Raw genomic sequence first — 27,827 nt, forward strand, 5'->3', positions numbered from 1 at the left:
GATCTCAGGCCTCTCCTCTCTCCTCAGCCTCTGCCTGTAGATTTCAGGCCTCTCCTCTCTCCTCAGCCTCTGCCTGTAGATCTCAGGCCTCTCCTCTCTCTCCTCAGCCTCTGCCTGTAGATCTCAGGCCTCTCCTCTCTCCTCAGCCTCTGCCTGTAGATCTCAGGCCTCCTCTCTCTCCTCAGCCTCTGCCTGTAGATCTCAGGCCTCCCCTCTCTCCTCAGCCTCTGCCTGTAGATCTCAGGCCTCCTCTCTCCTCAGCCTCTGCCTGTAGATCTCAGGCCTCTCCTCTCTCCTCAGCCTCTGCCTGTAGATCTCAGGCCTCTCCTCTCTCTCCTCAGCCTCTGCCTGTAGATCTCAGGCCTCTCCTCTCTCTCCTCAGCCTCTGCCTGTAGATCTCAGGCCTCTCCTCTCTCCTCAGCCTCTGCCTGTAGATCTCAGGACTCTCCTCTCTCCTCAGCCTCTGCCTGTAGATCTCAGGCCTCCTCCTCTCTCCTCAGCCTCTGCCTGTAAATCTCAGGCCTCTCCTCTCTCTCCTCAGCCTATGCCTGTAGATCTCAGGCCTCTCCTCTCTCTCCTCAGCCTCTGCCTGTAGATCTCAGGCCTTCTCCTCTCTCTTCAGCCTCTGCCTGTAGATCTCAGGCCTCCCCTCTCTCCTCAGCCTCTGCCTGTAGATCTCAGTCCTCTCCTCTCTCCTCAGCCTCTGCCTGTAGATCTCAGGCCTCTCCTCTCTCTCCTCAGCCTCTGCCTGTAGATCTCAGGCCTCTCCTCTCTCCTCAGCCTCTGCCTGTAGATCTCAGGCCTCTCCTCTCTCTCCTCAGCCTCTGCCTGTAGATCTCAGGCCTCCACTCTCTCCTCAGCCTCTGTCCTGTAGATCTCAGGCCTCTCCTCTCTCCTCAGCCTCTGCCTGTAGATCTCAGGCCTCTCCTCTCTCCTCAGCCTCTGCCTGTAGATCTCAGGCCTCCCCTCTCTCCTCAGCCTCTGCCTGTAGATCTCAGGCCTCCCCTCTCTCCTCAGCCTCTGCCTGTAGATCTCAGGCCTCCCCTCTCTCCTCAGCCTCTGCCTGTAGATCTCAGGCCTCTCCTCTCTCCTCAGCCTCTGCCTGTAGATCTCAGGCCTCCCCTCTCTCCTCAGCCTCTGCCTGTAGATCTCAGGCCTCTCTCTCCTCTCTCCTCAGCCTCTGCCTGTAGATCTCAGGCCTCCCCTCTCTCCTCAGCCTCTGCTTGTAGATCTCAGGCCTCTCCTCTCTCCTCAGCCTCTGCCTGTAGATCTCAGGCCTCCCCTCTCTCCTCAGCCTCTGCCTGTAGATCTCAGGCCTCCCTCTCTCCTCAGCCTCTGCCTGTAGATCTCAGGCCTCTCCTCTCTCCTCAGCCTCTGCCTGTAGATCTCAGGCCTCCCCTCTCTCCTCAGCCTCTGCCTGTAGATCTCAGCCTCAGCCTCCTGCTCACCTCTCTCTCCTCAGCCTCTGCCTGTAGAACTCAGGCCTCTCCTCTCTCCTCAGCCTCTGCCTGTAGATCTCAGGCCTCTCCTCTCTCCTCAGCCTCTGCCTGTAGAACTCAGGCCTCTCCTCTCTCCTCAGCCTCTGCCTGTAGAACTCAGGCCTCTCCTCTCTCCTCAGCCTCTGCCTGTAGATCTCAGGCCTCTCCTCTCTCCACAGCCTCTGCCTGTAGATCTCAGGCCTCCCCTCTCTCCTCAGCCTCTGCCTGTAGATCTCAGGCCTCTCCTCTCTCTCCTCAGCCTCTGCCTGTAGATCTCAGGCCTCCTCTCTCCTCAGACTCTGCCTGTAGATCTCAGGCCTCCCCTCTCTCCTCAGCCTCTGCCTGTAGATCTCAGGCCTCCCCTCTCTCCTCAGCCTCTGCCTGTAGATCTCAGGCCTCCCCTCTCTCCTCAGCCTCTGCCTGTAGATCTCAGGCCTCCCCTCTCTCCTCAGCCTCTGCCTGTAGATCTCAGGCCTCTCCTCAGCCTCTGCCTGTAGATCTCAGGCCTCTCCTCTCTCCTCAGCCTCTGCCTGTAGAACTCAGGCCTCTCCTCTCTCCTCAGCCTCTGCCTGTAGATCTCAGGCCTCTCCTCTCTCCTCAGCCTCTGCCTGTAGATCTCAGGCCTCTCCTCTCTCCACAGCCTCTGCCTGTAGATCTCAGGCCTCCCCTCTCTCCTCAGCCTCTGCCTGTAGATCTCAGGCCTCTCCTCTCTCCTCAGCCTCTGCCTGTAGATCTCAGGCCTCTCCTCTCTCCTCAGCCTCTGCCTGTAGATCTCAGGCCTCTCCTCTCTCCTCGGCCTCTGCCTGTAGATCTCAGACCTCCCCTCTCTCCTCAGCCTCTGCCTGTAGATCTCAGGCCTCTCCTCTCTCTCCTCAGCCTCTGCCTGTAGATCTCAGGCCTCTCCTCTCTCCTCAGCCTCTGCCTGTAGATCTCAGGCCTCTCCTCTCTCTCCTCAGCCTCTGCCTGTAGATCTCAGGCCTCTCCTCTCTCCTCAGCCTCTGCCTGTAGATCTCAGGCCTCCCCTCTCTCCTCAGCCTCTGCCTGTAGATCTCAGGCCTCCCCTCTCTCCTCAGCCTCTGCCTGTAGATCTCAGGCCTCTCCTCTTTTCTCAGCCTCTGCCTGTAGATCTCAGGCCTCTCCTCTCTCCTCAGCCTCTGCCTGTAGATCTCAGGCCTCCCCTCTCTCCTCGGCCTCTGCCTGTAGATCTCAGGCCTCTCCTCAGCCTCTGCCTGTAGATCTCAGGCCTCTCCTCTCTCCTCAGCCTCTGCCTGTAGATCTCAGGCCTCCCCTCTCTCCTCAGCCTCTGCCTGTAGATCTCAGGCCTCCCCTCTCTCCTCAGCCTCTGCCTGTAGATCTCAGGCCTCTCCTCTCTCCTCAGCCTCTGCCTGTAGATCTCAGGCCTCCCCTCTCTCCTCAGCCTCTGCCTGTAGATCTCAGGCCTCTCCTCTCTCCTCAGCCTCTGCCTGTAGATCTCAGGCCTCTCCTCTCTCCTCAGCCTCTGCCTGTAGATCTCAGGCCTCTCCTCTCTCCTCAGCCTCTGCCTGTAGATCTCAGGCCTCCCCTCTCTCCTCAGCCTCTGCCTGTAGATCTCAGACCTCCCCTCTCTCCTCAGCCTCTGCCTGTAGATCTCAGGCCTCTCCTCTCTCTCCTCAGCCTCTGCCTGTAGATCTCAGGCCTCTCCTCTCTCCTCAGCCTCTGCCTGTAGATCTCAGGCCTCCCCTCTCTCCTCAGCCTCTGCCTGTAGATCTCAGGCCTCTCCTCTCCTCTCTCTCCTCAGCCTCTGCCTGTAGATCTCAGGCCTCTCCTCTCTCCTCAGCCTCTGCCTGTAGATCTCAGGCCTCCCCTCTCTCCACAGCCTCTGCCTGTAGATCTCAGGCCTCCCCTCTCTCCTCAGCCTCTGCCTGTAGATCTCAGGCCTCTCCTCTTTTCTCAGCCTCTGCCTGTAGATCTCAGGCCTCTCCTCTCTCCTCATCCTCTGCCTGTAGATCTCAGGCCTCCCCTCTCTCCTCGGCCTCTGCCTGTAGATCTCAGGCCTCTCCTCTCTCCTCAGCCTCTGCCTGTAGATCTCAGGCCTCTCCTCTCTCTCTCCTCAGCCTCTGCCTGTAGATCTCAGGCCTCCCCTCTCTCCTCAGCCTCTGCCTGTAGATCTCAGGCCTCCCCTCTCTCCTCAGCCTCTGCCTGTAGATCTCAGGCCTCTCCTCTCTCCTCAGCCTCTGCCTGTAGATCTCAGGCCTCTCCTCTCTCCTCAGCCTCTGCCTGTAGATCTCAGGCCTCTCCTCTCTCCTCGGCCTCTGCCTGTAGATCTCAGGCCTCCCCTCTCTCCTCAGCCTCTGCCTGTAGATCTCAGGCCTCTCCTCTCTCCTCAGCCTGTAGATCTCAGGCCTCCCCTCTCTCCTCAGCCTCTGCCTGTAGATCTCAGGCCTCCCCTCTCTCCTCAGCCTCTGCCTGTAGATCTCAGGCCTCCCCTCTCTCCTCAGCCTCTGCCTGTAGATCTCAGGCCTCCCCTCTCTCCTCAGCCTCTGCCTGTAGATCTCAGGCCTCCCCTCTCTCCTCAGCCTCTGCCTGTAGATCTCAGGCCTCTCCTCTCTCCTCAGCCTCTGCCTGTAGATCTCAGGCCTCCCCTCTCTCCTCAGCCTCTGCCTGTAGATCTCAGGCCTCCCCTCTCTCCTCAGCCTCTGCCTGTAGATCTCAGGCCTCCCCTCTCTCCTCAGCCTCTGCCTGTAGATCTCAGGCCTCTCCTCTCTCTCTCCTCAGCCTCTGCCTGTAGATCTCAGGCCTCTCCTCTCTCCACAGCCTCTGCCTGTAGATCTCAGGCCTCCCCTCTCTCCTCAGCCTCTGCCTGTAGATCTCAGGCCTCCCCTCTCTCCTCAGCCTCTGCCTGTAGATCTCAGGCCTCCCCTCTCTTCCCAGCCTCTGCCTGTAGATCTCAGGCCTCTCCTCAGCCTCTGCCTGTAGATCTCAGGCCTCTCCTCTCTCTTCTCAGCCTCTGCCTGTAGATCTCAGGCCTCTCCTCTCCTCTCTCCTCAGCCTCTGCCTGTAGATCTCAGGCCTCTCCTCTCTCCTCAGCCTCTGCCTGTAGATCTCAGGCCTCTCCTCTCTCCTCAGCCTCTGCCTGTAGATCTCAGGCCTCCCCTCTCTCCTCAGCCTCTGCCTGTAGATCTCAGGCCTCCCCTCTCTCCTCAGCCTCTGCCTGTAGATCTCAGTCCTCCTCTCTCTCCTCAGCCTCTGCCTGTAGATCTCAGGCCTCCCCTCTCCCCTCAGCCTCTGCCTGTAGATCTCAGGCCTCTCCTCTCTCCTCAGCCTCTGCCTGTAGATCCCAGGCCTCTCCTCTCTCCTCAGCCTCTGCCTGTAGATCTCAGGCCTCTCCTCTCTCCTCAGCCTCTGCCTGTAGATCTCAGGCCTCTCCTCAGCCTCTGCCTGTAGATCTCAGGCCTCCCCTCTCTCCTCAGCCTCTGCCTGTAGATCTCAGGCCTCTCCTCTCTCCTCAGCCTCTGCCTGTAGATCTCAGGCCTCCCCTCTCTCCTCAGCCTCTGCCTGTAGATCTCAGGCCTCCCCTCTCTCCTCGGCCTCTGCCTGTAGATCTCAGACCTCCCCTCTCTCCTCAGCCTCTGCCTGTAGATCTCAGGCCTCTCCTCTCTCCTCGGCCTCTGCCTGTAGATCTCAGACCTCCCCTCTCTCCTCAGCCTCTGCCTGTAGATCTCAGGCCTCTCCTCTCTCTCCTCAGCCTCTGCCTGTAGATCTCAGGCCTCTCCTCTCTCCTCAGCCTCTGCCTGTAGATCTCAGGCCTCCCCTCTCTCCTCAGCCTCTGCCGGTAGATCTCAGGCCTCTCCTCTCTCCTCAGCCTCTGCCGGTAGATCTCAGGCCTCCCCTCTCTCTCCTCAGCCTCTGCCTGTAGATCTCAGGCCTCTCCTCTCTCCTCAGCCTCTGCCTGTAGATCTCAGGCCTCTCCTCTCTCCTCAGCCTCTGCCTGTAGATCTCAGGCCTCTCCTCTCTCCTCAGCCTCTGCCTGTAGATCTCAGGCCTCTCCTCTTTTCTCAGCCTCTGCCTGTAGATCTCAGGCCTCTCCTCTCTCCTCAGCCTCTGCCTGTAGATCTCAGGCCTCCCCTATCTCCTCAGCCTCTGCCTGTAGATCTCAGGCCTCCCCTCTCTCCTCAGCCTCTGCCTGTAGATCTCAGGTCTCCTCTCTCCTCAGCCTCTGCCTGTAGATCTCAGGCTTCCCCTCTCTCCTCGGCCTCTGCCTGTAGATCTCAGGCCTCTCCTCTCTCCTCAGCCTCTGCCTGTAGATCTCAGGCCTCTCCTCTCCTCTCTCCTCAGCCTCTCCCTGTAGATCTCAGGCCTCTCCTCTCTCCTCAGCCTCTCCCTGTAGATCTCAGGCCTCTCCTCTCTCCTCAGCCTCTGCCTGTAGATCTCAGGCCTCTCCTCTCTCCTCAGCCTCTGCCTGTAGATCTCAGGCCTCCCCTCTCTCCTCAGCCTCTGCCTGTAGATCTCAGGCCTCCCCTCTCTCCTCAGCCTCTGCCTGTAGATCTCAGGCCTCTCCTCTCTCCTCAGCCTCTGCCTGTAGATCTCAGGCCTCCTCTCTCTCCTCGGCCTCTGCCTGTAGATCTCAGGCCTCTCCTCTCTCCTCAGCCTCTGCCTGTAGATCTCAGGCCTCCCCTCTCTCCTCAGCCTCTGCCTGTAGATCTCAGGCCTCTCCTCTCTCTCCTCAGCCTCTGCCTGTAGATCTCAGGCCTCTCCTCTCTCCTCAGCCTCTGCCTGTAGATCTCAGGCCTCCCCTCTCTCTCCTCAGCCTCTGCCTGTAGATCTCAGGCCTCTCCTCTCTCCTCAGCCTCTGCCTGTAGATCTCAGGCCTCTCCTCTCTCTCTCCTCAGCCTCTGCCTGTAGATCTCAGGCCTCCCCTCTCTCTCCTCAGCCTCTGCCTGTAGATCTCAGGCCTCCCCTCTCTCCTCAGCCTCTGCCTGTAGATCTCAGGCCTCCCCTCTCTCCTCAGCCTCTGCCTGTAGATCTCAGGCCTCTCCTCTCTCCTCAGCCTCTGCCTGTAGATCTCAGGCCTCTCCTCTCTCTCCTCAGCCTCTGCCTGTAGATCTCAGGCCTCCTCTCTCTCCTCAGCCTCTGCCTGTAGATCTCAGGCCTCCTCTCTCTCCTCAGCCTCTGCCTGTAGATCTCGGGCCTCTCTTTTTTCCTCGGCCTCTGCCTGTAGATCTCAGGCCTCTCCTCTCTCCTCAGCCTCTGCCTGTAGATCTCAGGCCTCTCCTCTCTCCTCAGCCTCTGCCTGTAGATCTCAGGCCTCCCCTCTCTCCTCAGCCTCTGCCGGTAGATCTCAGGCCTCTCCTCTCTCCTCAGCCTCTGCCGGTAGATCTCAGGCCTCCCCTCTCTCTCCTCAGCCTCTGCCTGTAGATCTCAGGCCTCTCCTCTCTCCTCAGCCTCTGCCTGTAGATCTCAGGCCTCTCCTCTCTCCTCAGCCTCTGCCTGTAGATCTCAGGCCTCTCCTCTCTCCTCAGCCTCTGCCTGTAGATCTCAGGCCTCTCCTCTTTTCTCAGCCTCTGCCTGTAGATCTCAGGCCTCTCCTCTCTCCTCAGCCTCTGCCTGTAGATCTCAGGCCTCCCCTATCTCCTCAGCCTCTGCCTGTAGATCTCAGGCCTCCCCTCTCTCCTCAGCCTCTGCCTGTAGATCTCAGGTCTCCTCTCTCCTCAGCCTCTGCCTGTAGATCTCAGGCTTCCCCTCTCTCCTCGGCCTCTGCCTGTAGATCTCAGGCCTCTCCTCTCTCCTCAGCCTCTGCCTGTAGATCTCAGGCCTCTCCTCTCCTCTCTCCTCAGCCTCTCCCTGTAGATCTCAGGCCTCTCCTCTCTCCTCAGCCTCTCCCTGTAGATCTCAGGCCTCTCCTCTCTCCTCAGCCTCTGCCTGTAGATCTCAGGCCTCTCCTCTCTCCTCAGCCTCTGCCTGTAGATCTCAGGCCTCCCCTCTCTCCTCAGCCTCTGCCTGTAGATCTCAGGCCTCCCCTCTCTCCTCAGCCTCTGCCTGTAGATCTCAGGCCTCTCCTCTCTCCTCAGCCTCTGCCTGTAGATCTCAGGCCTCCTCTCTCTCCTCGGCCTCTGCCTGTAGATCTCAGGCCTCTCCTCTCTCCTCAGCCTCTGCCTGTAGATCTCAGGCCTCCCCTCTCTCCTCAGCCTCTGCCTGTAGATCTCAGGCCTCTCCTCTCTCTCCTCAGCCTCTGCCTGTAGATCTCAGGCCTCTCCTCTCTCCTCAGCCTCTGCCTGTAGATCTCAGGCCTCCCCTCTCTCTCCTCAGCCTCTGCCTGTAGATCTCAGGCCTCTCCTCTCTCCTCAGCCTCTGCCTGTAGATCTCAGGCCTCTCCTCTCTCTCTCCTCAGCCTCTGCCTGTAGATCTCAGGCCTCCCCTCTCTCTCCTCAGCCTCTGCCTGTAGATCTCAGGCCTCCCCTCTCTCCTCAGCCTCTGCCTGTAGATCTCAGGCCTCCCCTCTCTCCTCAGCCTCTGCCTGTAGATCTCAGGCCTCTCCTCTCTCCTCAGCCTCTGCCTGTAGATCTCAGGCCTCTCCTCTCTCTCCTCAGCCTCTGCCTGTAGATCTCAGGCCTCCTCTCTCTCCTCAGCCTCTGCCTGTAGATCTCAGGCCTCCTCTCTCTCCTCAGCCTCTGCCTGTAGATCTCGGGCCTCTCTTTTTTCCTCGGCCTCTGCCTGTAGATCTCAGGCCTCTCCTCTCTCCTCAGCCTCTGCCTGTAGATCTCAGGCCTCTCCTCTCTCCTCAGCCTCTGCCTGTAGATCTCGGGCCTCTCTTTTTTCCTCGGCCTCCTGGGATCTGCTCATTCCTTACATTCCTCTCATTTATCAGCAGAAACCACTTTAATTTACATCTCCCTTTATGTTGGTCTTACATTACGGTGTGTGATATGTCCCAGCATGCCGAGCGGCGCCACTTATATTATACCATGGGGAATCCACCTCCAATGTGCCGTAAACTAAAATTTAGCACGGGGATAACCTGTCACCCCAGAGGAGTTTTCCCATAGGAAATCTCCCAGAATTCATCAGAATAAACCGGGGACTCTTACTTATAGACCCAGGCACCGTGACTGTGAAAATCTTCTTAATTTTGTTATCAATGGCCTCTCTCTCTCTCTCCTTGTTACTAAAGTCCCTTCATGCTGCATGTTCACAGGCTGTTACACTGTCCAGGAGAAGTTCCCCCTACCACTGTGAGATTGCATCAGGCAGAGGGAGGGGGGAAGTGCTGAGGGAGCAGCGGGAGGGTGAGACAGTGTAACAGTGTAAATTAGCATAATTTTAAAAGTAGATTTTAAAGGAAGGAGGCCAGAAATAAGAAATATGAGAAGATACCACAGTCCCGGTGCCTGGATCTGTCAGTTACTGTCCCTGGTTTATCAGGATGGATCTGACGGGAGATTTGGGGGCGCCCTGGGGGTGGGCTGCGGTGTTATAGCTGACGCAGGAGTTTAGCTTCTCCAAGGGCACTTGGGCAACTTTTACAGCTTTTACTTAGATCAGAATGCTGTGGAGGAGCTGAAAGAGCACAGAGCACAGCAGTGTGAGGATACCGTGTTTCACAGTCCTGCTGCTACCAACAACACACACATAGGGGCTTATTTATATACAGTCCTGCGGACGCATTTTCGTTAGGCTTCTCGACTTTTAGGGGATCGTGATTGCGGCGGCTTTCATGCGGCACAAATCCGGGGGTGGGCCGTCGGATGAAACGATTGATTCGGACTACGCACTGAATTTGTAAGTAAGTAAATGTGCCACATAGTATGATTACACATCCCTCCAGGGACACTGACTGCAGGGAGCGCAGAGCACAGCAGTGTGAGGACTAGACATAACACTTTGTATTCCTGATAGGTCTGGTCTCTGGTCTTTGGTTTTCTTCTTTATAATGATATATATTGTATACGGCTCAGGTCATAGTGTGATATATACGGTAGATATATAAGCCCTATAGAACTCACAGGGTAAGGAGGGCACTAAATGAAGGTCTTGCTCCTCATAGGGACTTGTTCATCCCTGTTATAGTACGGTAAGTGCAGTGAAGAGGTAAGTGACACCTTCTTATATCACTGCCCTCAGTCCTGTTCACACATGTCAGCCACATGCAGCCTGCACATTGCTGGGGTCACGCCAAGCTGTACCCTATCAGCGGATACAATATTCCGGGAATGCGGCCAGAGCATCGGATCCCGAGCTCAGGAATGTGTCTCCAATTATCTCCCTAATAATTCCTGAAAGGGGATATGTAGCCGCGCGCTCACACTGATCACTCTGACTGGAACTCTGTGTGTGGCAGCCGTGGAAGCACTCTGTGGGAAAACACAATTGTGATATCCCAGGGCATCCAGGACACCACAGGGGCGGACACAGGGAATCCAGGACACTCAGAGACACCGCAGGGGCGGACACAGGACATCCAGGACACTCAGAGACACCGCAGGGGCGGACACAGGGAATCCAGGACACTCAGAGACACCGCAGGGGCGGACACAGGACATCCAGGACACTCAGAGACACCGCAGGGGCGGACACAGGGAATCCAGGACACTCAGAGACACCGCAGGGGCGGACACAGGGAATCCAGGACACTCATAGACACCGCAGGGGCAGACACAGGGCATCCAGGACACTCATAGACACCGCAGGGGCGGACGCAGGGAATCCAGGACACTCAGAGACACCGCAGGGGCGGACACAGGACATCCAGGACACTCAGAGACACCACAGGGGCGGACACAGGGAATCCAGGACACTCAGAGACACCGCAGGGGCGGACACAGGGCATCCAGGACACTCAGAGACACCGCAGGGGCGGACACAGGGAATCCAGGACACTCAGAGACACCGCAGGGGCGGACACAGGGAATCCAGGACACTCAGAGACACCGCAGGGGCAGACACAGGGCATCCAGGACACTCAGAGACACCGCAGGGGCGGACACAGGACATCCAGGACACCGCAGGAGCGGACACAGGACATCCAGGACACTCAGAGACACCGCAGGGGCGGACACAGGGAATCCAGGACACTCAGAGACACCGCAGGGGCGGACACAGGGAATCCAGGACACTCAGAGACACCGCAGGGGCGGACACAGGGAATCCAGGACACTCAGAGACACCGCAGGGGCGGACACAGGACATCCCGGACACTCAGAGACACCGCAGGGGCGGACACAGGACATCCAGGACACTCAGAGACACCGCAGGGACAGACACAGGTCATCCAGGACACTCAGAGACACCGCAGGGGCGGACACAGGGCATCCAGGACACTCAGAGACACCGCAGGGGCGGACACAGGGAATCCAGGACACTCAGAGACACCGCAGGGGCAGACACAGGACATCCAGGACACCGCAGGGGCGGACACAGGACATACAGGACACTCAGAGACACCGCAGGGGCGGACACAGGGCATCCAGGACACTCAGAGACACCGCAGGGGCGGACACAGGACATCCAGGACACCGCAGGGGCGGACACAGGACATACAGGACACTCAGAGACACCGCAGGGGCGGACACAGGACATCCCGGACACTCAGAGACACCGCAGGGGAGGACACAGGACATCCAGGACACTCAGAGACACCGCAGGGGCGGACACAGGTCATCCAGGACACTTAGAGACACCGCAGGGGCGGACACAGGGAATCCAGGACACTCAGAGACACCGCAGGGGGCGGACACAGGACATCCAGGACACCGCAGGGGCGGACACAGGACATACAGGACACTCAGAGACACCGCAGGGGAGGACACAGGGCATCCAGGACACCTCAGGGGCGGACACAGGACATACAGGACACTCAGAGACACCGCAGGGGTGGACACAGGGCATCCGGGACACTCATAGACACCGCAGGGGCGGACACAGGGCATCCAGGACACCTCAGGGGCGGACACAGGACATACAGGACACTCAGAGACACCGCAGGGGCGGACACAGGGCATCCGGGACACTCAGAGACACTGCAGGGGCGGACACAGGGCATCCAGGACACTCAGGGACACCGCAGGGGCGGACACAGGACATACAGGACACTCAGGGACACCGCAGGGGCGGACACAGGGCATCCAGGACACCTCAGGGGCGGACACAGGACATACAGGACACTCAGAGACACCGCAGGGGCGGACACAGGGCATCCGGGACACTCAGAGACACCACAGGGGCGGACACAGGGCATCCGGGACACTCAGAGACACCACAGGGGCGGACACAGGACATCCAGGACACTCAGGGACACTGCAGGGGTGGACACAGGACATACAGGATACTCAGAGACTCCGTAGGGGCGGACATAGGGCATCCAGGACACTCAGAGACACCACAAGGGCGGACACAGGGCATCCAGGACACTCAGAGACACTGCAGGGGCGGACATAGGGCATCCAGCACACTCAGAGACACCGCAGGGGCGGACATAGGGCATCCAGGACACTCAGAGGCACCGCAGGGGCGGACATAGGGCATCCAGGACACTCAGAGACACCGCAGGGGCGGACACAGGGCATCCAGGACGCTCAGAGACACTGCAGGGGCGGACACAGGGCATCCAGGACACTCAGAGACACTGCAGGGGCGGACACAGGGCATCCAGGACACTCAGAGACACTGCAGGGGCGGACACAGGACATCTAGGACACTCAGAGACACTGCAGGGGCGGACACAGGGCATCTAGGACACTCAGAGACACTGCAGGGGCGGACACAGGGCACCCAGGACACTCAGAGACATTGCAGGGGCGGACACAGGACATCCAGGACACTCAAAGACACCACAGGGGCGGACACAGGGCATCTAGGACACTCAGAGACACTGCAGGGGCGGACATAGGGCATCCAGCACACTCAGAGACACCGCAGGGGCGGACATAGGGCATCCAGGACACTCAGAGGCACCGCAGGGGCGGACATAGGGCATCCAGGACACTCAGAGACACTGCAGGGGCGGACACAGGGCATCCAGGACACTCAGAGACACTGCAGGGGCGGACACAGGGCATCCAGGACACTCAGAGACACTGCAGGGGCGGACACAGGACATCCAGGACACTCAAAGACACCGCAGGGGCGGACACAGGGCATCTAGGACACTCAGAGACACTGCAGGGGCGGACACAGGGCACCCAGGACACTCAGAGACATTGCAGGGGCGGACACAGGACATCCAGGACACTCAAAGACACCACAGGGGCGGACACAGGGCATCTAGGACACTCAGAGACACTGCAGGGGCGGACACAGGGCATCTAGGACACTCAGAGACACTGCAGGGGCGGACACAGGGCACCCAGGACACTCAGAGACACCGCAGGGGCGGACACAGGCATCCAGGACATTCATAAGCACCGCAGGGGCGGACACAGGGCATCCAGGACACTCAGAGACACCGCAGGGGCGGACACAGGACATCCAGGACACCGCAGGGGCGGACACAAGGCATCCAGGACACTCAGAGACACCGCAGGGGCGGACACAGGCATCCAGGACATTCATAAGCACCGCAGGGGCGGACACAGGGCATCCAGGACACTCAGAGACACCGCAGGGGCGGACACAGGACATCCAGGACACCGCAGGGGCGGACACAAGGCATCCAGGACACTCCGAGACACCGCAGGGGCGGACACAGGGAATCCAGAACACTCAGAGACTCCGCAGGGGTGGACACAGGGCATGAAGCTATAGTACAATTCACAGAGGGATCAGATTACATTCTTCCCATAGAAGTCTATGAAGGGGAGAGAGAAGGAAAGACAGAGGTAGAGGCTGCTGCAGATAAGAGTAAGTTGTTATTCACATTGATACATGTCTATATTATGATATCATCCTACCATCATATTCCGTAGCTTTACACATTATAGAGGACATACACAAATATAATATTACATTACAGAGTAACAGTCATATGGAAGGAGGGCCCTGATCACAAGAGCTTACGGTCTATGAGGATGAGGAGGTGACACAAGAGCTTACGGTCTATGAGGATGAGGAGGTGACACAAGAGCTTACGGTCTATGAGGATGAGGGGGTGTCACAAGAGCTTACAGTCTATGAGGATGAGGGGGTGTCACAAGAGCTTACAGTCTATGAGGATGAGGGGGTGTCACAAGAGCTTACAGTCTATGAGGATGGGGGGTGACAAGAGCTTACAGTCTATGAGGATGAGGGGGTGTCACAAGAGCTTACAGTCTATGAGGATGAGGGGAGGACACAAGAGCTTACCGTCTATGAGGATGGGGGGGTGACAAGAGCTTACAGTCTATGAGGATGAGGGGGTGACACAAGAGCTTACAGTCTATGAGGATGAGGGGAGACACAAGAGCTTACAGTCTATGAGGATGAGGAGGACACAAGAGCTTACAGTCTATGAGGATGAGGGGGTGTCACAAGAGCTTACAGTCTATGAGGATGAGGGGAGGACACAAGAGCTTACAGTCTATGAGGATGAGGGGAGACACAAGAGCTTACAGTCTATGAGGATGAGGGGGTGACACAAGAGCTTACAGTCTATGAGGATGAGGGGGTGACACAAGAGCTTACAGTCTATGAGGATGGGGGGGTGACAAGAGCTTACAGTCTATGAGGATGAGGGGGGGACACAAGAGCTTACAGTCTATGGGGATGAGGGGATGACACAAGAGCTTACAGTCTATGATGATGAGGAGGTGACACAAGAGCTTACAGTCTATGAGGATGAGGGGTGACACAAGAGCTTACAGTCTATGAGGAGGGGGTGACACAAGAGCTTACAGTCTATGAGGATGAGGGGGTGACACAAGGGCTTGAGACTGATAATAGGGATGTTAGAGTCTCCCATAATGATGGTTAAAATGTCACAGGATAGAGAGAGAGAGAGACAGACAGGAGACAAAGTGGTCAAGGAACTGATAGGATGAGCCGGGCAGACGGTATACTACAACCACTCGGCCACTCGAAGAGAGAATGGGCGGAAATGTGAACCTCAAAAGATGTGGACCTCACTGCTCCGGTCTGGAGCAGTGAGGAAAGTGTAAGCCGCCATAAGACAAAGCCGCGAGGGAGGCAGAGTCATCCTGCTGGGTCCATGTTTCAGTGATGGGCACAGGTCAAAGAAGTGACACGTTGATATGGTTAGTTGGTAATGGTGGAATAGATGGATGGTAGGCAAGTAAAGGTAGATCATACTTCTCTGCTATCTTACCTGTCTCCTGCCCTGTATAACTGCAATCTATTAGTGCAGCATTTCCATGGAGATGCATAACTCTGCTTAGGAGCTGAACACAGACGGTTTATACTGAAGACTTTTTTGCTGAGTTTGAGCGATAGAAGAAATATAATAGTAGTTAACATTAGGGAAAGAAGAGGAATCTCATGATAATTTAAGGAAGCGTTGATGAACCCCCCCCCCCCCCCCATATTACTCTTGCTGGGAAATGCGGGGTCATGCCCCCAGGGATTCGCATTACTCCAAGTTCTGATCAGATGAACAAGTCTCATTTGACACAGACACAAAAATGTGGAGAACATGTGAATAGTATTGAAGCTTCTCCCGCAGACCCCCCTGGCGGCCCCAGACACACGGAGCTCAGACATTACATCACACGGGAGCGTAAACCCCGCAGCTGCATCACATAGCAAAACACCAGAGCAGCGCACAGCCGATGCATGGAGCCGCTCCACACAATACTCACATTATATGAGATTATTACAGCACAAACAATTCTATCCTACAGGGCCGGGGGGCCGCCATAGTGTAAGGGGGGATCCTGCCGGCTCATAGTCCTGGTTCACTTCTAGTATAGAAACACTTTATCAGACTCCAACATGCGTGTGTTTCATTTCATAGCCCTGCCGACCCTCATGAAGGAGGGAGCTGCAGTATACAGTCATGGAGGAGGGAGCTGCAGTATAATGTCATGGAGGAGGGAGCTGCAGTATACAGTCATGGAGGAGGGAGCTGCAGTATACAGTCATGGAGGAGGGAGCTGCAGTATAATGTCATGGAGGAGGGAGCTGCAGTATACAGTCATGGAGGAGGGAGCTGCATTATACAGTCATGGAGGAGGGAGCTGCAGTATAATGTCATGGAGGAGGGAGCTGTCGTATACAGTCATGGAGGAGGGAGCTGCAGTATAATGTCATGGAGGAGGGAGCTGCAGTATACAGTCATGGAGGAGGGAGCTGCAGTATACTGTCATGGAGGAGGGAGCTGCAGTATACAGTCATGGAGGAGGGAGCTGCAGTATAATGTCATGGAGGCGGGAGCTGCAGTATACAGCCATGGAGGAGGGAGCTGTAGTATACAGTCATGGAGGAGGGAGCTGCAGTATAAAGTCATGGAGGCGGGAGCTGCAGTATACTGCCATGGAGGAGGGAGCTGCAGTATACAGTCATGGAGGCGGGAGTTGCAGTATACAGTCATGGAGGAGGGAGCTGCAGTATACTGTCATGGAGGAGGGAGCTGCAGTATACTGTCATGGAGGCGGGAGCTGCAGTATACAGCCATGGAGGAGGGGAGCTGCAAGATACAGCCATGGAGGAGGAAGCTGCAGTATACAGCCATGGAGGAGGGGAGCTGCAAGATACAGCCATGGAGGAGGAAGCTGCAGTATACAGCCATGGAGGAGGGGAGCTGTAGTATACAGTCATGGAGGAGGGAGCTGCAGTATAAAGTCATGGAGGCGGGAGCTGCAGTATACAGTCATGGAGGAGGGAGCTGCAGTATACAGTCATGGAGGCGGGAGTTGCAGTATACAGTCATGGAGGAGGGGAGCTGCAAGATACAGTCATGGAGGAGGGAGCTGCAGTATACTGTCATGGAGGCGGGAGCTGCAGTATACAGCCATGGAGGAGGGGAGCTGCAAGGTACAGCCATGAAGGAGGAAGCTGCAGTATACAGCCATGGAGGAGGGGAGCTGCAAGATACAGCCATGGAGGAGGAAGCTGCAGTATACAGCCATGGAGGAGGGGAGCTGCAGTATAAAGTCATGGAGGCGGGAGCTGCAGTATACAGCCATGGAGGAGGGAGCTGCAGTATACAGTCATGGAGGCGGGAGTTGCAGTATACAGTCATGGAGGAGGGGAGCTGCAAGATACAGTCATGGAGGAGGGGAGCTGCAGTATACAGTCATGGAGGAGGGAGCTGCAGTATACAGTCATGGAGGCGGGAGCTGCAGTATACAGCCATGGAGGAGGGGAGCTGCAAGATACAGTCATGGAGGAGGAAGCTGCAGTATACAGCCATGGAGGAGGGGAGCTGTCGTATACAGTCATGGAGGAGGGAGCTGCAGTATAAAATCATGGAGGCGGAAGCTGCAGTATACAGCCATGGAGGAGGAAGCTGCAGTATACAGCCATGGAGGAGGGGAGCTGTAGTATACAGTCATGGAGGAGGGAGCTGCAGTATACAGCCATGGAGGCGGGAGCTGCAATATACAGTCATTGGGGAGGGAGCTGCAGTATAATGTCATGGAGGAGGGAGCTGCAGTATACAGTCATGGAGGAGGAAGCTGTAGTATACAGTCATGGAGGAGGGAGCTGCAGTATACAGCCATGGAGGCGGGAGCTGCAGTATACAATCTTGGAGGAGGGAGTTGCAGTATACAGTCATGGAGGCAGGAGCTGCAGAATACATTCATGGAGGTGGGAGCTGCAGTATACAGTCATGGAGGCAGGAGCTGCAGTATACAGTCTTGGAGGAGGGAGTTGCAGTATACAGTCATGGAGGCAGGAGCTGCAGAATACATTCATGGAGGTGGGAGCTGCAGAATACATTCATGGAGGTGGGAGCTGCAGTATACAGTCATGGAGGCAGGAGCTGCAGTATACAGTCATGGAGGAGGGAGCTGCAGTATACAGTCATGGAGGCGGGAGCTGCAGTATACAGTCTTGGAGGAGGGAGTTGCAGTATACAGTCATGAAGGAGGAGCCGCAGTATACAGTCATGGAGGCAGGAGCTGCAGTATACAGTCATGGAGGTGGGAGCTGCAGTATACTGTCATGGAGGAGGGAGCTGTAGTATACAGTCATGGAGGCGGGAGCTGCAGTATACAGTCATGGAGGCGGGAGCTGCAGTATACAATCTTGGAGGAGGGAGTTGCAGTATACAGTCATGGAGGCAGGAGCTGCAGAATACATTCATGGAGGTGGGAGCTGCAGTATACAGTCATGGAGGCAGGAGCTGCAGAATACATTCATGGACGTGGGAGCTGCAGTACACAATCTTGGAGGAGGAAACTGCAGTATACAGTCATGAAGAAAGTAGCTGCAGTATACATTCATGGAGGCGGGAGCTGCCATATACAGCCATAAAGGAGGGAGCTGTAGTATGCAGTCATGGAGGAGGAGAGCTATAGTATACAGTCATGGAGGAGGGAGCTGCAGTATACAGTCATGGAGGCGGGAGCTGCAGTATACAGTCATGGAGGTGGGAGCTGCAGTATACTGTCATGGAGGTGGGAGCTGCAGTATACAGTCATGGAGGAGGGAGCTGCAGTATACAGTCATGGAGGAGGGAGCTGCAGTATACAGTCATGGAGGCGGGAGCTGCAGTATACAGTCTTGGAGGAGGGAGTTGCAGTATACAGTCATGAAGGAGGAGCCGCAGTATACAGTCATGGAGGCAGGAGCTGCAGTATACAGTCATGGAGGTGGGAGCTGCAGTATACTGTCATGGAGGAGGGAGCTGTAGTATACAGTCATGGAGGCGGGAGCTGCAGTATACAGTCATGGAGGCGGGAGCTGCAGTATACAATCTTGGAGGAGGGAGTTGCAGTATACAGTCATGGAGGCAGGAGCTGCAGAATACATTCATGGAGGTGGGAGCTGCAGTATACAGTCATGGAGGCAGGAGCTGCAGAATACATTCATGGACGTGGGAGCTGCAGTACACAATCTTGGAGGAGGAAACTGCAGTATACAGTCATGAAGAAAGTAGCTGCAGTATACATTCATGGAGGCGGGAGCTGCCATATACAGCCATAAAGGAGGGAGCTGTAGTATGCAGTCATGGAGGAGGAGAGCTATAGTATACAGTCATGGAGGAGGGAGCTGCAGTATACAGTCATGGAGGCGGGAGCTGCAGTATACAGTCATGGAGGTGGGAGCTGCAGTATACTGTCATGGAGGTGGGAGCTGCAGTATACAGTCATGGAGGAGGGAGCTGCAGTATACTGTCATGGAGGAGGGAGCTGCAGTATACAGTCATGGAGGAGGGAGCTGCAGTATACAGTCATGGAGGTGGGAGCTGCAGTATACTGTCATGGAGGCGGGAGCTGCAGTATACAGTCATGGAGGAGGGAGCTGCAGTATACAGTCATTGGGGAGGGAGCTGCAGTATACAGCCATGGAGGCAGGAGCTGCAGTATACAGTCATGGAGGAGGGAGCTGCAGTATACAGCCATGGAGGCGGGAGCTGCAGTATACAATCTTGGAGGAGGGAGTTGCAGTATACAGTCATGGAGGCAGGAGCTGCAGAATACATTCATGGAGGTGGGAGCTGCAGTATACAGTCATGGAGGCAGGAGCTGCAGAATACATTCATGGACGTGGGAGCTGCAGTACACAATCTTGGAGGAGGAAACTGCAGTATACAGTCATGAAGAAAGGAGCTGCAGTATACATTCATGGAGGCGGGAGCTGCCATATACAGCCATAAAGGAGGGAGCTGTAGTATGCAGTCATGGAGGAGGAGAGCTATAGTATACAGTCATGGAGGAGGGAGCTGCAGTATACAGTCATGGAGGCGGGAGCTGCAGTATACAGTCATGGAGGTGGGAGCTGCAGTATACTGTCATGGAGGTGGGAGCTGCAGTATACAGTCATGGAGGAGGGAGCTGCAGTATACTGTCATGGAGGAGGGAGCTGCAGTATACAGTCATGGAGGTGGGAGCTGCAGTATACTGTCATGGAGGCGGGAGCTGCAGTATACAGTCATGGAGGAGGGAGCTGCAGTATACTGTCATGGAGGCGGGAGCTGCAGTATACAGCCATGGAGGAGGGGAGCTGCAAGGTACAGCCATAGAGGAGGAAACTGCAGTATACAGCCATGGAGGAGGGGAGCTGCAGTATACAGCCATGGAGGAGGGGAGCTGCAGTATACAGCCATGGAGGAGGGAGCTGCAGTATACAGTCATGGAGGTGGGAGCTGCAGTATACTGTCATGGAGGAGGGAGCTGTAGTATACAGTCATGGAGGCGGGAGCTGCAGTATACAGCCATGGAGGAGGGGAGCTGCAGTATACAGCCATGGAGGAGGGGAGCTGCAGTATACAGCCACGGAGGAGGGGAGCTGCAGTATACTGTCATGGAGGCGGGAGCTGCAGTATACAGCCATGGAGGAGGGGAGCTGCAAGGTACAGCCATAGAGGAGGAAACTGCAGTATACAGCCATGGAGGAGGGGAGCTGCAGTATACAGCCATGGAGGAGGGGAGCTGCAGTATACAGCCATGAAGGAGGGGAGCTGCAAGATACAGTCATGGAGGCGGGAGCTGCAGTATACTGCCATGGAGGAGGGGAGCTGTAGTATACAGTCATGGAGGAGGGAGCTGCAGTATAAAGTCATGGAGGAGGGAGCTGCAGTATACAGCCATGGAGGAGTGAGCTGCAGTATACAATCTTGAAGGAGGGAGGAGGAGGACAGAGGGGTCTGGGGGAGGAGGAGGACAGAGGAGTCTGGAGGAGGAGGAGGACAGAGGGGTCTGGAGGAGGAGGGCAGAGGAGTCTGGAGGAGGAGGAGGACAGAGGAGTCTGGAGGAGGAGGAGGACAGAGGAGTCTGGAGGAGGAGGAGGGCAGAGGAGTCTGGAGGAGGAGGAGGACAGAGGAGTCTGGGGGAGGAGGAGGACAGAGGGGTCTGGGGGAGGAGGACATGGAAGCCTGGAGAGGACACTGACATCTGGATCCAGGGTGTGATTTGTTGGGTTCTTATGAATATTACTACTATGGCTCCTTTCACACCTACAGTTTGCTCCTTTCTGGCCTCTTCGTAGTGATGACCCCCGGCCATAAACATAGGGACACATTTAGCTGCTTTATCTTTTCCTGGTGCTCCGTACGATGCACTGCGCTGACTACAGGCGCCTATAGATGTCTATGGGGAGCGGATAGAAGAGTGAAAGGGGCATAAGAAGTAAAATCTCTGGGGGAGACGCATCTGGATGTTCATTAGAGCAAAACAGAAGATGGTCTGGATTTATCAGAAGTGGTGCCTGATCTTCCTTTATCTGGCGCCCCCTGCGCTGCACAGGAAGTGGCACCAGCTTTTCTTTTTCACCTTTAATGAAAACCTACCCCCACGGACCTACCTATAAGGCAGATCCAGTGGCAGGCTCCTCTCATCCAGAGTTGTATGGCCCTTTTTAACGCTAATTCTTTGGTGGCCCAGAACTTAAAATTTTTATTCACTAAATATTCAAAGTTTGTAAAGAGGCTCCAGGGGCGCGGAGTAGCCGGAGCTGAGGCTACACGGTGCGGCTACTCCACGCCCCGGGAGCCTCTTGTGTTCTGCCTGATATCTTCAGTGCGCAGCTCCTGGTAGCTGCACGCAGTCGTCTAAGAAGCTGGGTTCTGCGCATGCACAGAACGCAGGCCACCGACTGCACGGTCTCGGCTTTGAAGACTAGTTAATTACATTTTACATTATACAAAATGATCCCTAAAAAGAGCTATACAACTCTAGATGAGAGGAACCTGCCACTGGATCTACCTTAATAGGTAGGTCCGTGGGGGTAGGTTTCCTTCAAGATAGAGCGTGCGCCACAATTCTGTCAAGTCAAGGTGCAGATTTTTTCTGTCTTGTCGGACACAGAGCGGCCGCGACATAAAACCGGCGCAGACACTTTATAAATACAAGGTCCTGAGACGTTCTATCCAGTGCAAAGTCACCGGGAAACTGTGGCTTATTGTGGCGTTTGATCAGATCCATCCTGATAATCCCGGGACATTACTCATAGATCCAGGCACCAGGACTGTGGTATCTTCTTATATCTGTTATCCACGGCCTCCTCCCTTCTAAAGTCAACTTTTGTAATTGTGACAATGAGTAAGGGAGAGCATGCTGGGAAAGGGATATCCATTCTCTGTAGCTAGTGTAATGGCTCGCTGGATGGGTCATTCCTCTCCAGTTAGCCTCCTGTTTAGCGGGTGGTGTGTGGTCAGCGCTATCCCTGAAGCTCCTCTTATATCCTTTGCTGCTCCCTATGGCACCTATAATGAAGGGTCGGTATGTAATGATGATATTAATGTTGTAATATCTGTTCTCTCCTGCAGATTCCAGGCTGGTGATTGGTTGGGACTTTGCAGGAGTCTATAAGGATGAGGTCATTTTGAGGCTCTGGCTCTTTCTGAGACATTTGTCAGACAATGGGGCACATTTACTTTCCCGGTCCTGTCGCCTTTCCGCGACGCGTTGTCCAACGCTGTTTCGGGTCTGCCAGGATTCACTAAGATCGTGCGCCCGATATCCACCAGGTGTCGCTGCTGCGCCGAGGTTCGCCGGAGTTCACCTGCTTCTTCCCGCTGTATGTGAGTGCTGATCTTGTGACACAATTTTTTTTTTAAATTCCACATTTTTTCCAAACGTTTTTTAGTCCAACGGCCACGCCCCTTGATTTCTGTTGCTTGAAAGCCGCTGACACGTGCAAAGTCCGACAGAGAACTGGAACAAGGTCCATAGTAAATGTGCACCAGTGACTTTCTGCTCAGTCACCTCAGTGAGCTAATTCCATGGAGAGCGACACTTTGCTGCCCAGGTAGCAGAGACAATCTGGCTCCTACTAGCCAGCCCCCAGCCACTGGCCCCAGGTAAGCTCTAAACTACAGATCCACATCCAACCAATCCACCGCCTTGTGTGTGCTGCAAAGAGGAACATTTACAGCCGTTATCTGCTGCAGCATCGGACTGGCTGCCATTACAGAGACTCAAAGGGGGATATTTATCAGGACCTCTGCGCACCGCCAGTGGCGCAGAGGCCCTGAAATAATCGTAAATGCTAGCTTATTGCTAGCTTTTGCGATTATTTTCCCCAAACCGCCACCTTCACTCCAGTGGGGTGTGAAGGGGGGGAGTGCCCCAGGGGGTCCCTGCATTGCTGCCTCCTCTTACATCCCCTCTCTGGTCCTGACAGCTATGGATAATATACAGGGAGCAGTCACAGTATACAGGGAGCAGCCACAGTATACAGGGAGCAGCCACAGTATACAGGGAGCACAGCATGCGGGGATCAGTCACAGTATACAGGGAGGAGTAACAGTATATAGGGAGTGGTCACAGTATACAGGGAGCAGTCACAGTATACAGGGAGCAGTCACAGTATACAGGGAGCAAAGTATATGGGGAGCAGTCAAATTATACAAGGAGGAGTGTCAGTATATAGGGAGTGGTCACAGTATACAGGGAGGAGTCGCAGTATACAGGGAGCACAGCATACGGGAATCAGTCACAGTATACAGGGATCACACTATACGGGCAGCAGTCACAGTATATAGGGAGCAGCCACAGTATATAGGGAGCAGTCACAGTATACAGGGAGCAGCCACAGTATACAGGGAGCAGTCACAGTATACAAGGAGCAGCCACAGTATATAGGGAGCAGTCACAGTATACAGGGAGCAGTCCCAGTATACAGGAAGTGGTCATAATATACAGGGAGCAGTCACAGTATACAGGGAGTAGTCACAGTATACAGGGAGCAGTCACAGTATACAGGGAGCAGTCCCAGTATACAGGAAGTGGTCATAATATACAGGGAGTAGTCACAGTATACAGGGAGTGGTCACAGTATACAGGGAGTAGTCACAGTATACAGGGAGTGGTCACAGTATACAGGGAGCCGTGACAGTATACAGGGAGTGGTCACAGTATACAGGGAAAGGTCACAATATACAGGGAGCGGTCACAGTATACAGGGAGAACAGTATACAGTGAGCAGTTATATACAGGGAGTGGTCACAGTATACAGGGAAAGGTCACAGTATACAGGGAATGGTCATAGTATACAGGGAGCACAGTATACAGCGAGCAGTTATATACAGGGAGCAGTCACAGTATACAGGGAGAGGTCACAGTATACAGGGAGAACAGTATACAGGGGGCACAGTATACAGGGAGCACAGTATACAGGGAGAACAGTACACAGGGAGAGGTCACAGTATACAGGGAGCACAGTATACAGCGAGCAGTTATATACAGGGAGCAGTCACAGTATACAGGGAGTGGTCACAGCATACAGGGAGCACAGTATACAGGGAGCACAGTATACAGGGAGAACAGTTTACAGCGAGCAGTTATATACAGGGAGCAGTCACAGTATACAGGGAGCGGTCACAGCATACAGGGAGCACAGTATACAGGGAGCAGTTATATGCAGGGTATCAGTGCCGGTCCGCCATATGTTCCCCAGTCCTTCCCTCTGTGCCCCTCATTGCCCCGTCTCCCCATGGCGGCCGCTCTCTGTGTATATTTGATAATAATCCCCCCCGGGGGACGCCCCGGGCCCTTTGTGAGCAGATTTCGCCTGTCACACGCCTGTCACACCATCACACGGCTCCTCAGGCTGTGATCTGCATGAAATCCCAGACACAATCACTGGTGTCAGAGTATGAGGAGGGGAGTCAGGGGTCATATCAGGGGGCAAATTACTGAGAGCTGCCCCATATACCCGGGATAACAGCCACCGGGGGCACAGAATGTAAGGACCTGGATGTCACACATACAGAACAGAACACAGCGCTGACCCGAATCCTTACAGCTAAACGTACCGGCCTCCTCCTCCAGACTCCTGTCCTCCTTCTCCAGACTCCTCTGTCCTCCTCCTCCTCCTCCAGACTCCTCTGTCCTCCTCCAGACCCCTCTGTCCTCCTCCTCCTCCAGACTCCTCTGTCCTCCTCCTCCTCCAAACCCCTCTGTCCTCCTCCTCCTCCAGACTCCTCTGTCCTCCTCCTCCAGACCCCTCTCTCCTCCTTCTCCAGACTCCTCTGTCCTCCTCCTCCCTCCAGACTCCTCTGTCCTCCTTCTCCTCCTCCAGACTCCTCTCTCCTCCAGAACCCTCAGTCTTCCTCCTCCAGACTCCTCTGTCCTCCTCCTCCAGAACCCTCTGTCCTCTTCCAGACCCCTCTGTCCTCCTCCTCAAGAACCCTCTGACCACCTCCTCCAGACTACTATGTCCTCCTTCTCCTCCTCCAGAACCCTCCATCCTCCTCCACCAGACTCCTCTGTCCTCCTCCAGACCCCAATGTCTTCATCTTCCTCCAGTCCGCAATGCCCCCCTCTTCCCACAGACTCCTCTCTCCTCCTCCTCCCTCCAGACTCCTCTGTCCTCCCTCCAGACTCCTCTGTCCTCCTCCTCCTCCAGACCCCTCTGTCCTCCTCCTCCTCCAGACCCCTCTGTCCTCCTCCTCCTCCAGACTCCTCTGTCCTCCTCCTCCAGACTCCTCTGTCCTCCTCCTCCTCCAGACTCCTCTGTCCTCCTCCTTCAGACTACTATGTCCTCCTCCTCCTCCAGACTCCTCTGTCCTCCTCCTCCTCCAGACCCCTCTGTCCTCCTTCTCCTCCAGACTCCTCTGTCCTCCTCCTCCAAACTCCTCTGTCCTCCTCCTCCTCCAGACTCCTCTGTCCTCCTCCTCCAGACTCCTCTGTCCTCTTCCTCCAGACTCCTCTGTCCTCCTCCTCCTCCAGACTCCTCTGTTTTGCTGACTGCTTTTCCTTCAGGCTCTGGGTACAGGTGTATGAACAGTGTCATATGAGGTGTGATATAGGAATGCAGCACTTGGGGTCCATCATCCCTGCTGTCCCTCCCCTCATCATTAATTCAGACCATAAAGAAACCCTCCACGTCTTAGCTGGAGGACGGAGATATATAATTAATGAGGGGGGGCGGGGGGTCTCAAATGTTGTCTTTACATCTCATGGAGTCTGGTTTTTGTTGGGTAAATTTCCGATTTGACATGATGCATGAGCATTTGCCAAAATTATAAGTCCATACAGTTATTCCTAATGTGAGCCCATCCCTGGTACCTGGCCCCCTCCTATGGGTCCAGTGAGATCCGGATATAAAGCGCTTGTGCAGCAAAATGTCTCCATATAGTAACCACATGGACACCGCACATTTCACTCCTTCATGGAAGTCATCACCGTCCAGTGGCCAGACATAGCCCTGGTACAGCTGCCGCCCCGATCAGCGCTCATATTAGATCATTGGATGTGGGATGGTTACAAGTCCTGTCAGGAATGTCATGTATTATTACACAGGTTATAAATAATATGCAACTGCTATATCTGCCACTTCCAAAATTATAAGCGCCTCCACGGGACAAGCAAAGTTACTGGAGGACTGGAGGAAGCCAAAATACACAGAATGGGGAATATTTATCAAGGCCTCTGCACTACGTAAATATCCTATGAGATGTAACATCAGACTGCCTATCTATACTATCTGTGTGCTTTGTGCGGAGAACCACAGAGAAAATTCAGAAGAGTAGGGGTCCTAGGCCAGAGGTGTAGAGGGTGAAGAGCAGGGGTCCCAGGACAGAGGTGTAGAGGGAGAAGAGCAGGGGTCCCAGGACAGAGGTGTAGAGGGAGAAGAGTAGGGGTCCTAGGCCAGAGGTGTAGAGGGTGAAGAGCAGGGGCCCCAGGACAGAGGTGTAGAGGGAGAAGAGCAGGGGTCACAGGACAGAGGTGTAGAGGATGAAGAGCAGGGGTCCCAGGACAGAGGTGTAGAGGATGAAGAGCAGGGGTCCAAGGACAGAGGTGTAGATGGAGAAGAGCAGGGGTCCTAGGCCAGAGGTGTATAAGAAGAAGAGTAGGGGTCCTAGACCAGAGGTGTAGATGGAGAAGAGTAGAGGTCCTATGTCAGAGGTGTTGTTGGGAAAGAGTAGGGGTCCTAGGTCAGAGGTGTAGATAGAGAAGAATAGGAGTCCTAGGACAGAGGTGTAGATGGAGAAGAGTAGGAGTCCTAGGATATAGGTGTAGATGGAGAAGAGTAGGAGTCCTAGGACCAAGGTGTAGATGGAGAAGAGTAGAGGTCCTATGTCAGAGGTGTTGTTGGGAAAGAGTAGGGGTCCTAGGACAGAGGTGTAGATAGAGAAGAATAGGAGTCCTAGGATAGAGGTGTAGATGGAGAAGAGTAGGAGTCCTAGGACAGAGTTGTAGATGGAGAAGAGTAGGAGTCCTAGGACAGAGGTGTAGATGGAGAAGAGTAGGATTCCTAGGACAGAGGTGTAGATGGAGAAGAGTAGGATTCCTAGGACAGTGGTGTAGAGGGAGAAGAGTAGGGGTCCCAGGACAGAGGTGTAGATGGAGAAGAGTAAGGGTCCCAGGTCAGAGGTGTAGTTGAGAAGAGTAGGAGTCCTAGGTCAGAGATGTCGATGGAGAAGAGTAGGGATCCTAGGTCAGAGGTGTAGATGAAGAAGAGTAGGAGTCCCAGCAGAGAGGTGATGATGGAGAAGAGTAGGGGTCCCAGGACAGAGGTGTAGATGGAGAAGAGTAGAGGACCCAAGACAGATGTGATGATGGAGAAGAGTAGGGGTCCAAGGACAGAGGTGTAGATAGAGAAAAGTAGGGATCCTAGTTCAGAGGTGTAGATGGAGAAGAGCAGGTTTCCAAGGCCAGAGTTGTAGATGGAGAAGAGCAGGGGTCCAAGGCCAGAGGTGTAGATGGAGCTGAGTGGGGGTCCAATGCTAGAGGTGTAGATGGAGAAGAGTAGAGGTCCTAGCACAGAGGTGATGATGGAGAAGAGTAGGGGTCCAAAGACAGAGGTGTAGATGGAGAAGAGTAGGGGTCCCAGGAAAGAGGTGTAGTTGAGAAGAGTAGGAGTCCTAGGTCAGAGATGTCGATGGAGAAGAGTAGGGATCCTAGGTCAGAGGTGTAGATGAAGAAGAGTAGGAGTCCCAGCAGAGAGGTGATGATGGAGAAGAGTAGGGGTCCCAGGACAGAGGTGTAGATGGAGAAGAGTAGAGGACCCAGGACAGAGGTGATGATGGAGAAGAGTAGGGGTCCAAGGACAGAGGTGTAGATAGAGAAAAGTAGGGATCCTAGTTCAGAGGTGTAGATAGAGAAGAGCAGGTTTCCAAGGCCAGAGTTGTAGATGGAGAAGAGCAGGGGTCCAAGGCCAGAGGTGTAGATGGAGCTGAGTGGGGGTCCAATGCTAGAGGTGTAGATGGAGAAGAGTAGAGGTCCTAGCACAGAGGTGATGATGGAGAAAAGTAGGGGTCCAAAGACAGAGGTGTAGATGGAGAAGAGTAGGGGTCCCAGGAAAGAGGTGTAGTTGAGAAGAGTAGGAGTCCTAGGTCAGAGGTGTAGATGGAGAAGAGTAGAGGACCCAAGACAGATGTGATGATGGAGAAGA

The 27,827-nt window shown here is 55.1% G+C and overlaps 1 long non-coding RNA gene across 1 annotated transcript in view; it reads left to right on the forward strand.

The window, feature by feature from the left end:
- Window positions 1-27,827, forward strand: part of LOC140065283 (uncharacterized) — a 56,433-nt gene that overhangs the window by 13,505 nt on the left and 15,101 nt on the right. The window contains exon 3 of the long non-coding RNA XR_011847876.1: window positions 21,754-22,287. This is a non-coding gene — a long non-coding RNA (uncharacterized lncRNA). The remainder of the gene's footprint in view (window positions 1-21,753; window positions 22,288-27,827) is intronic.

The sequence above is a fragment of the Engystomops pustulosus genome, chromosome 6 (genome assembly GCF_040894005.1).
Source record: "Engystomops pustulosus chromosome 6, aEngPut4.maternal, whole genome shotgun sequence".
Lineage (NCBI taxonomy): Eukaryota > Metazoa > Chordata > Amphibia > Anura > Leptodactylidae > Engystomops > Engystomops pustulosus.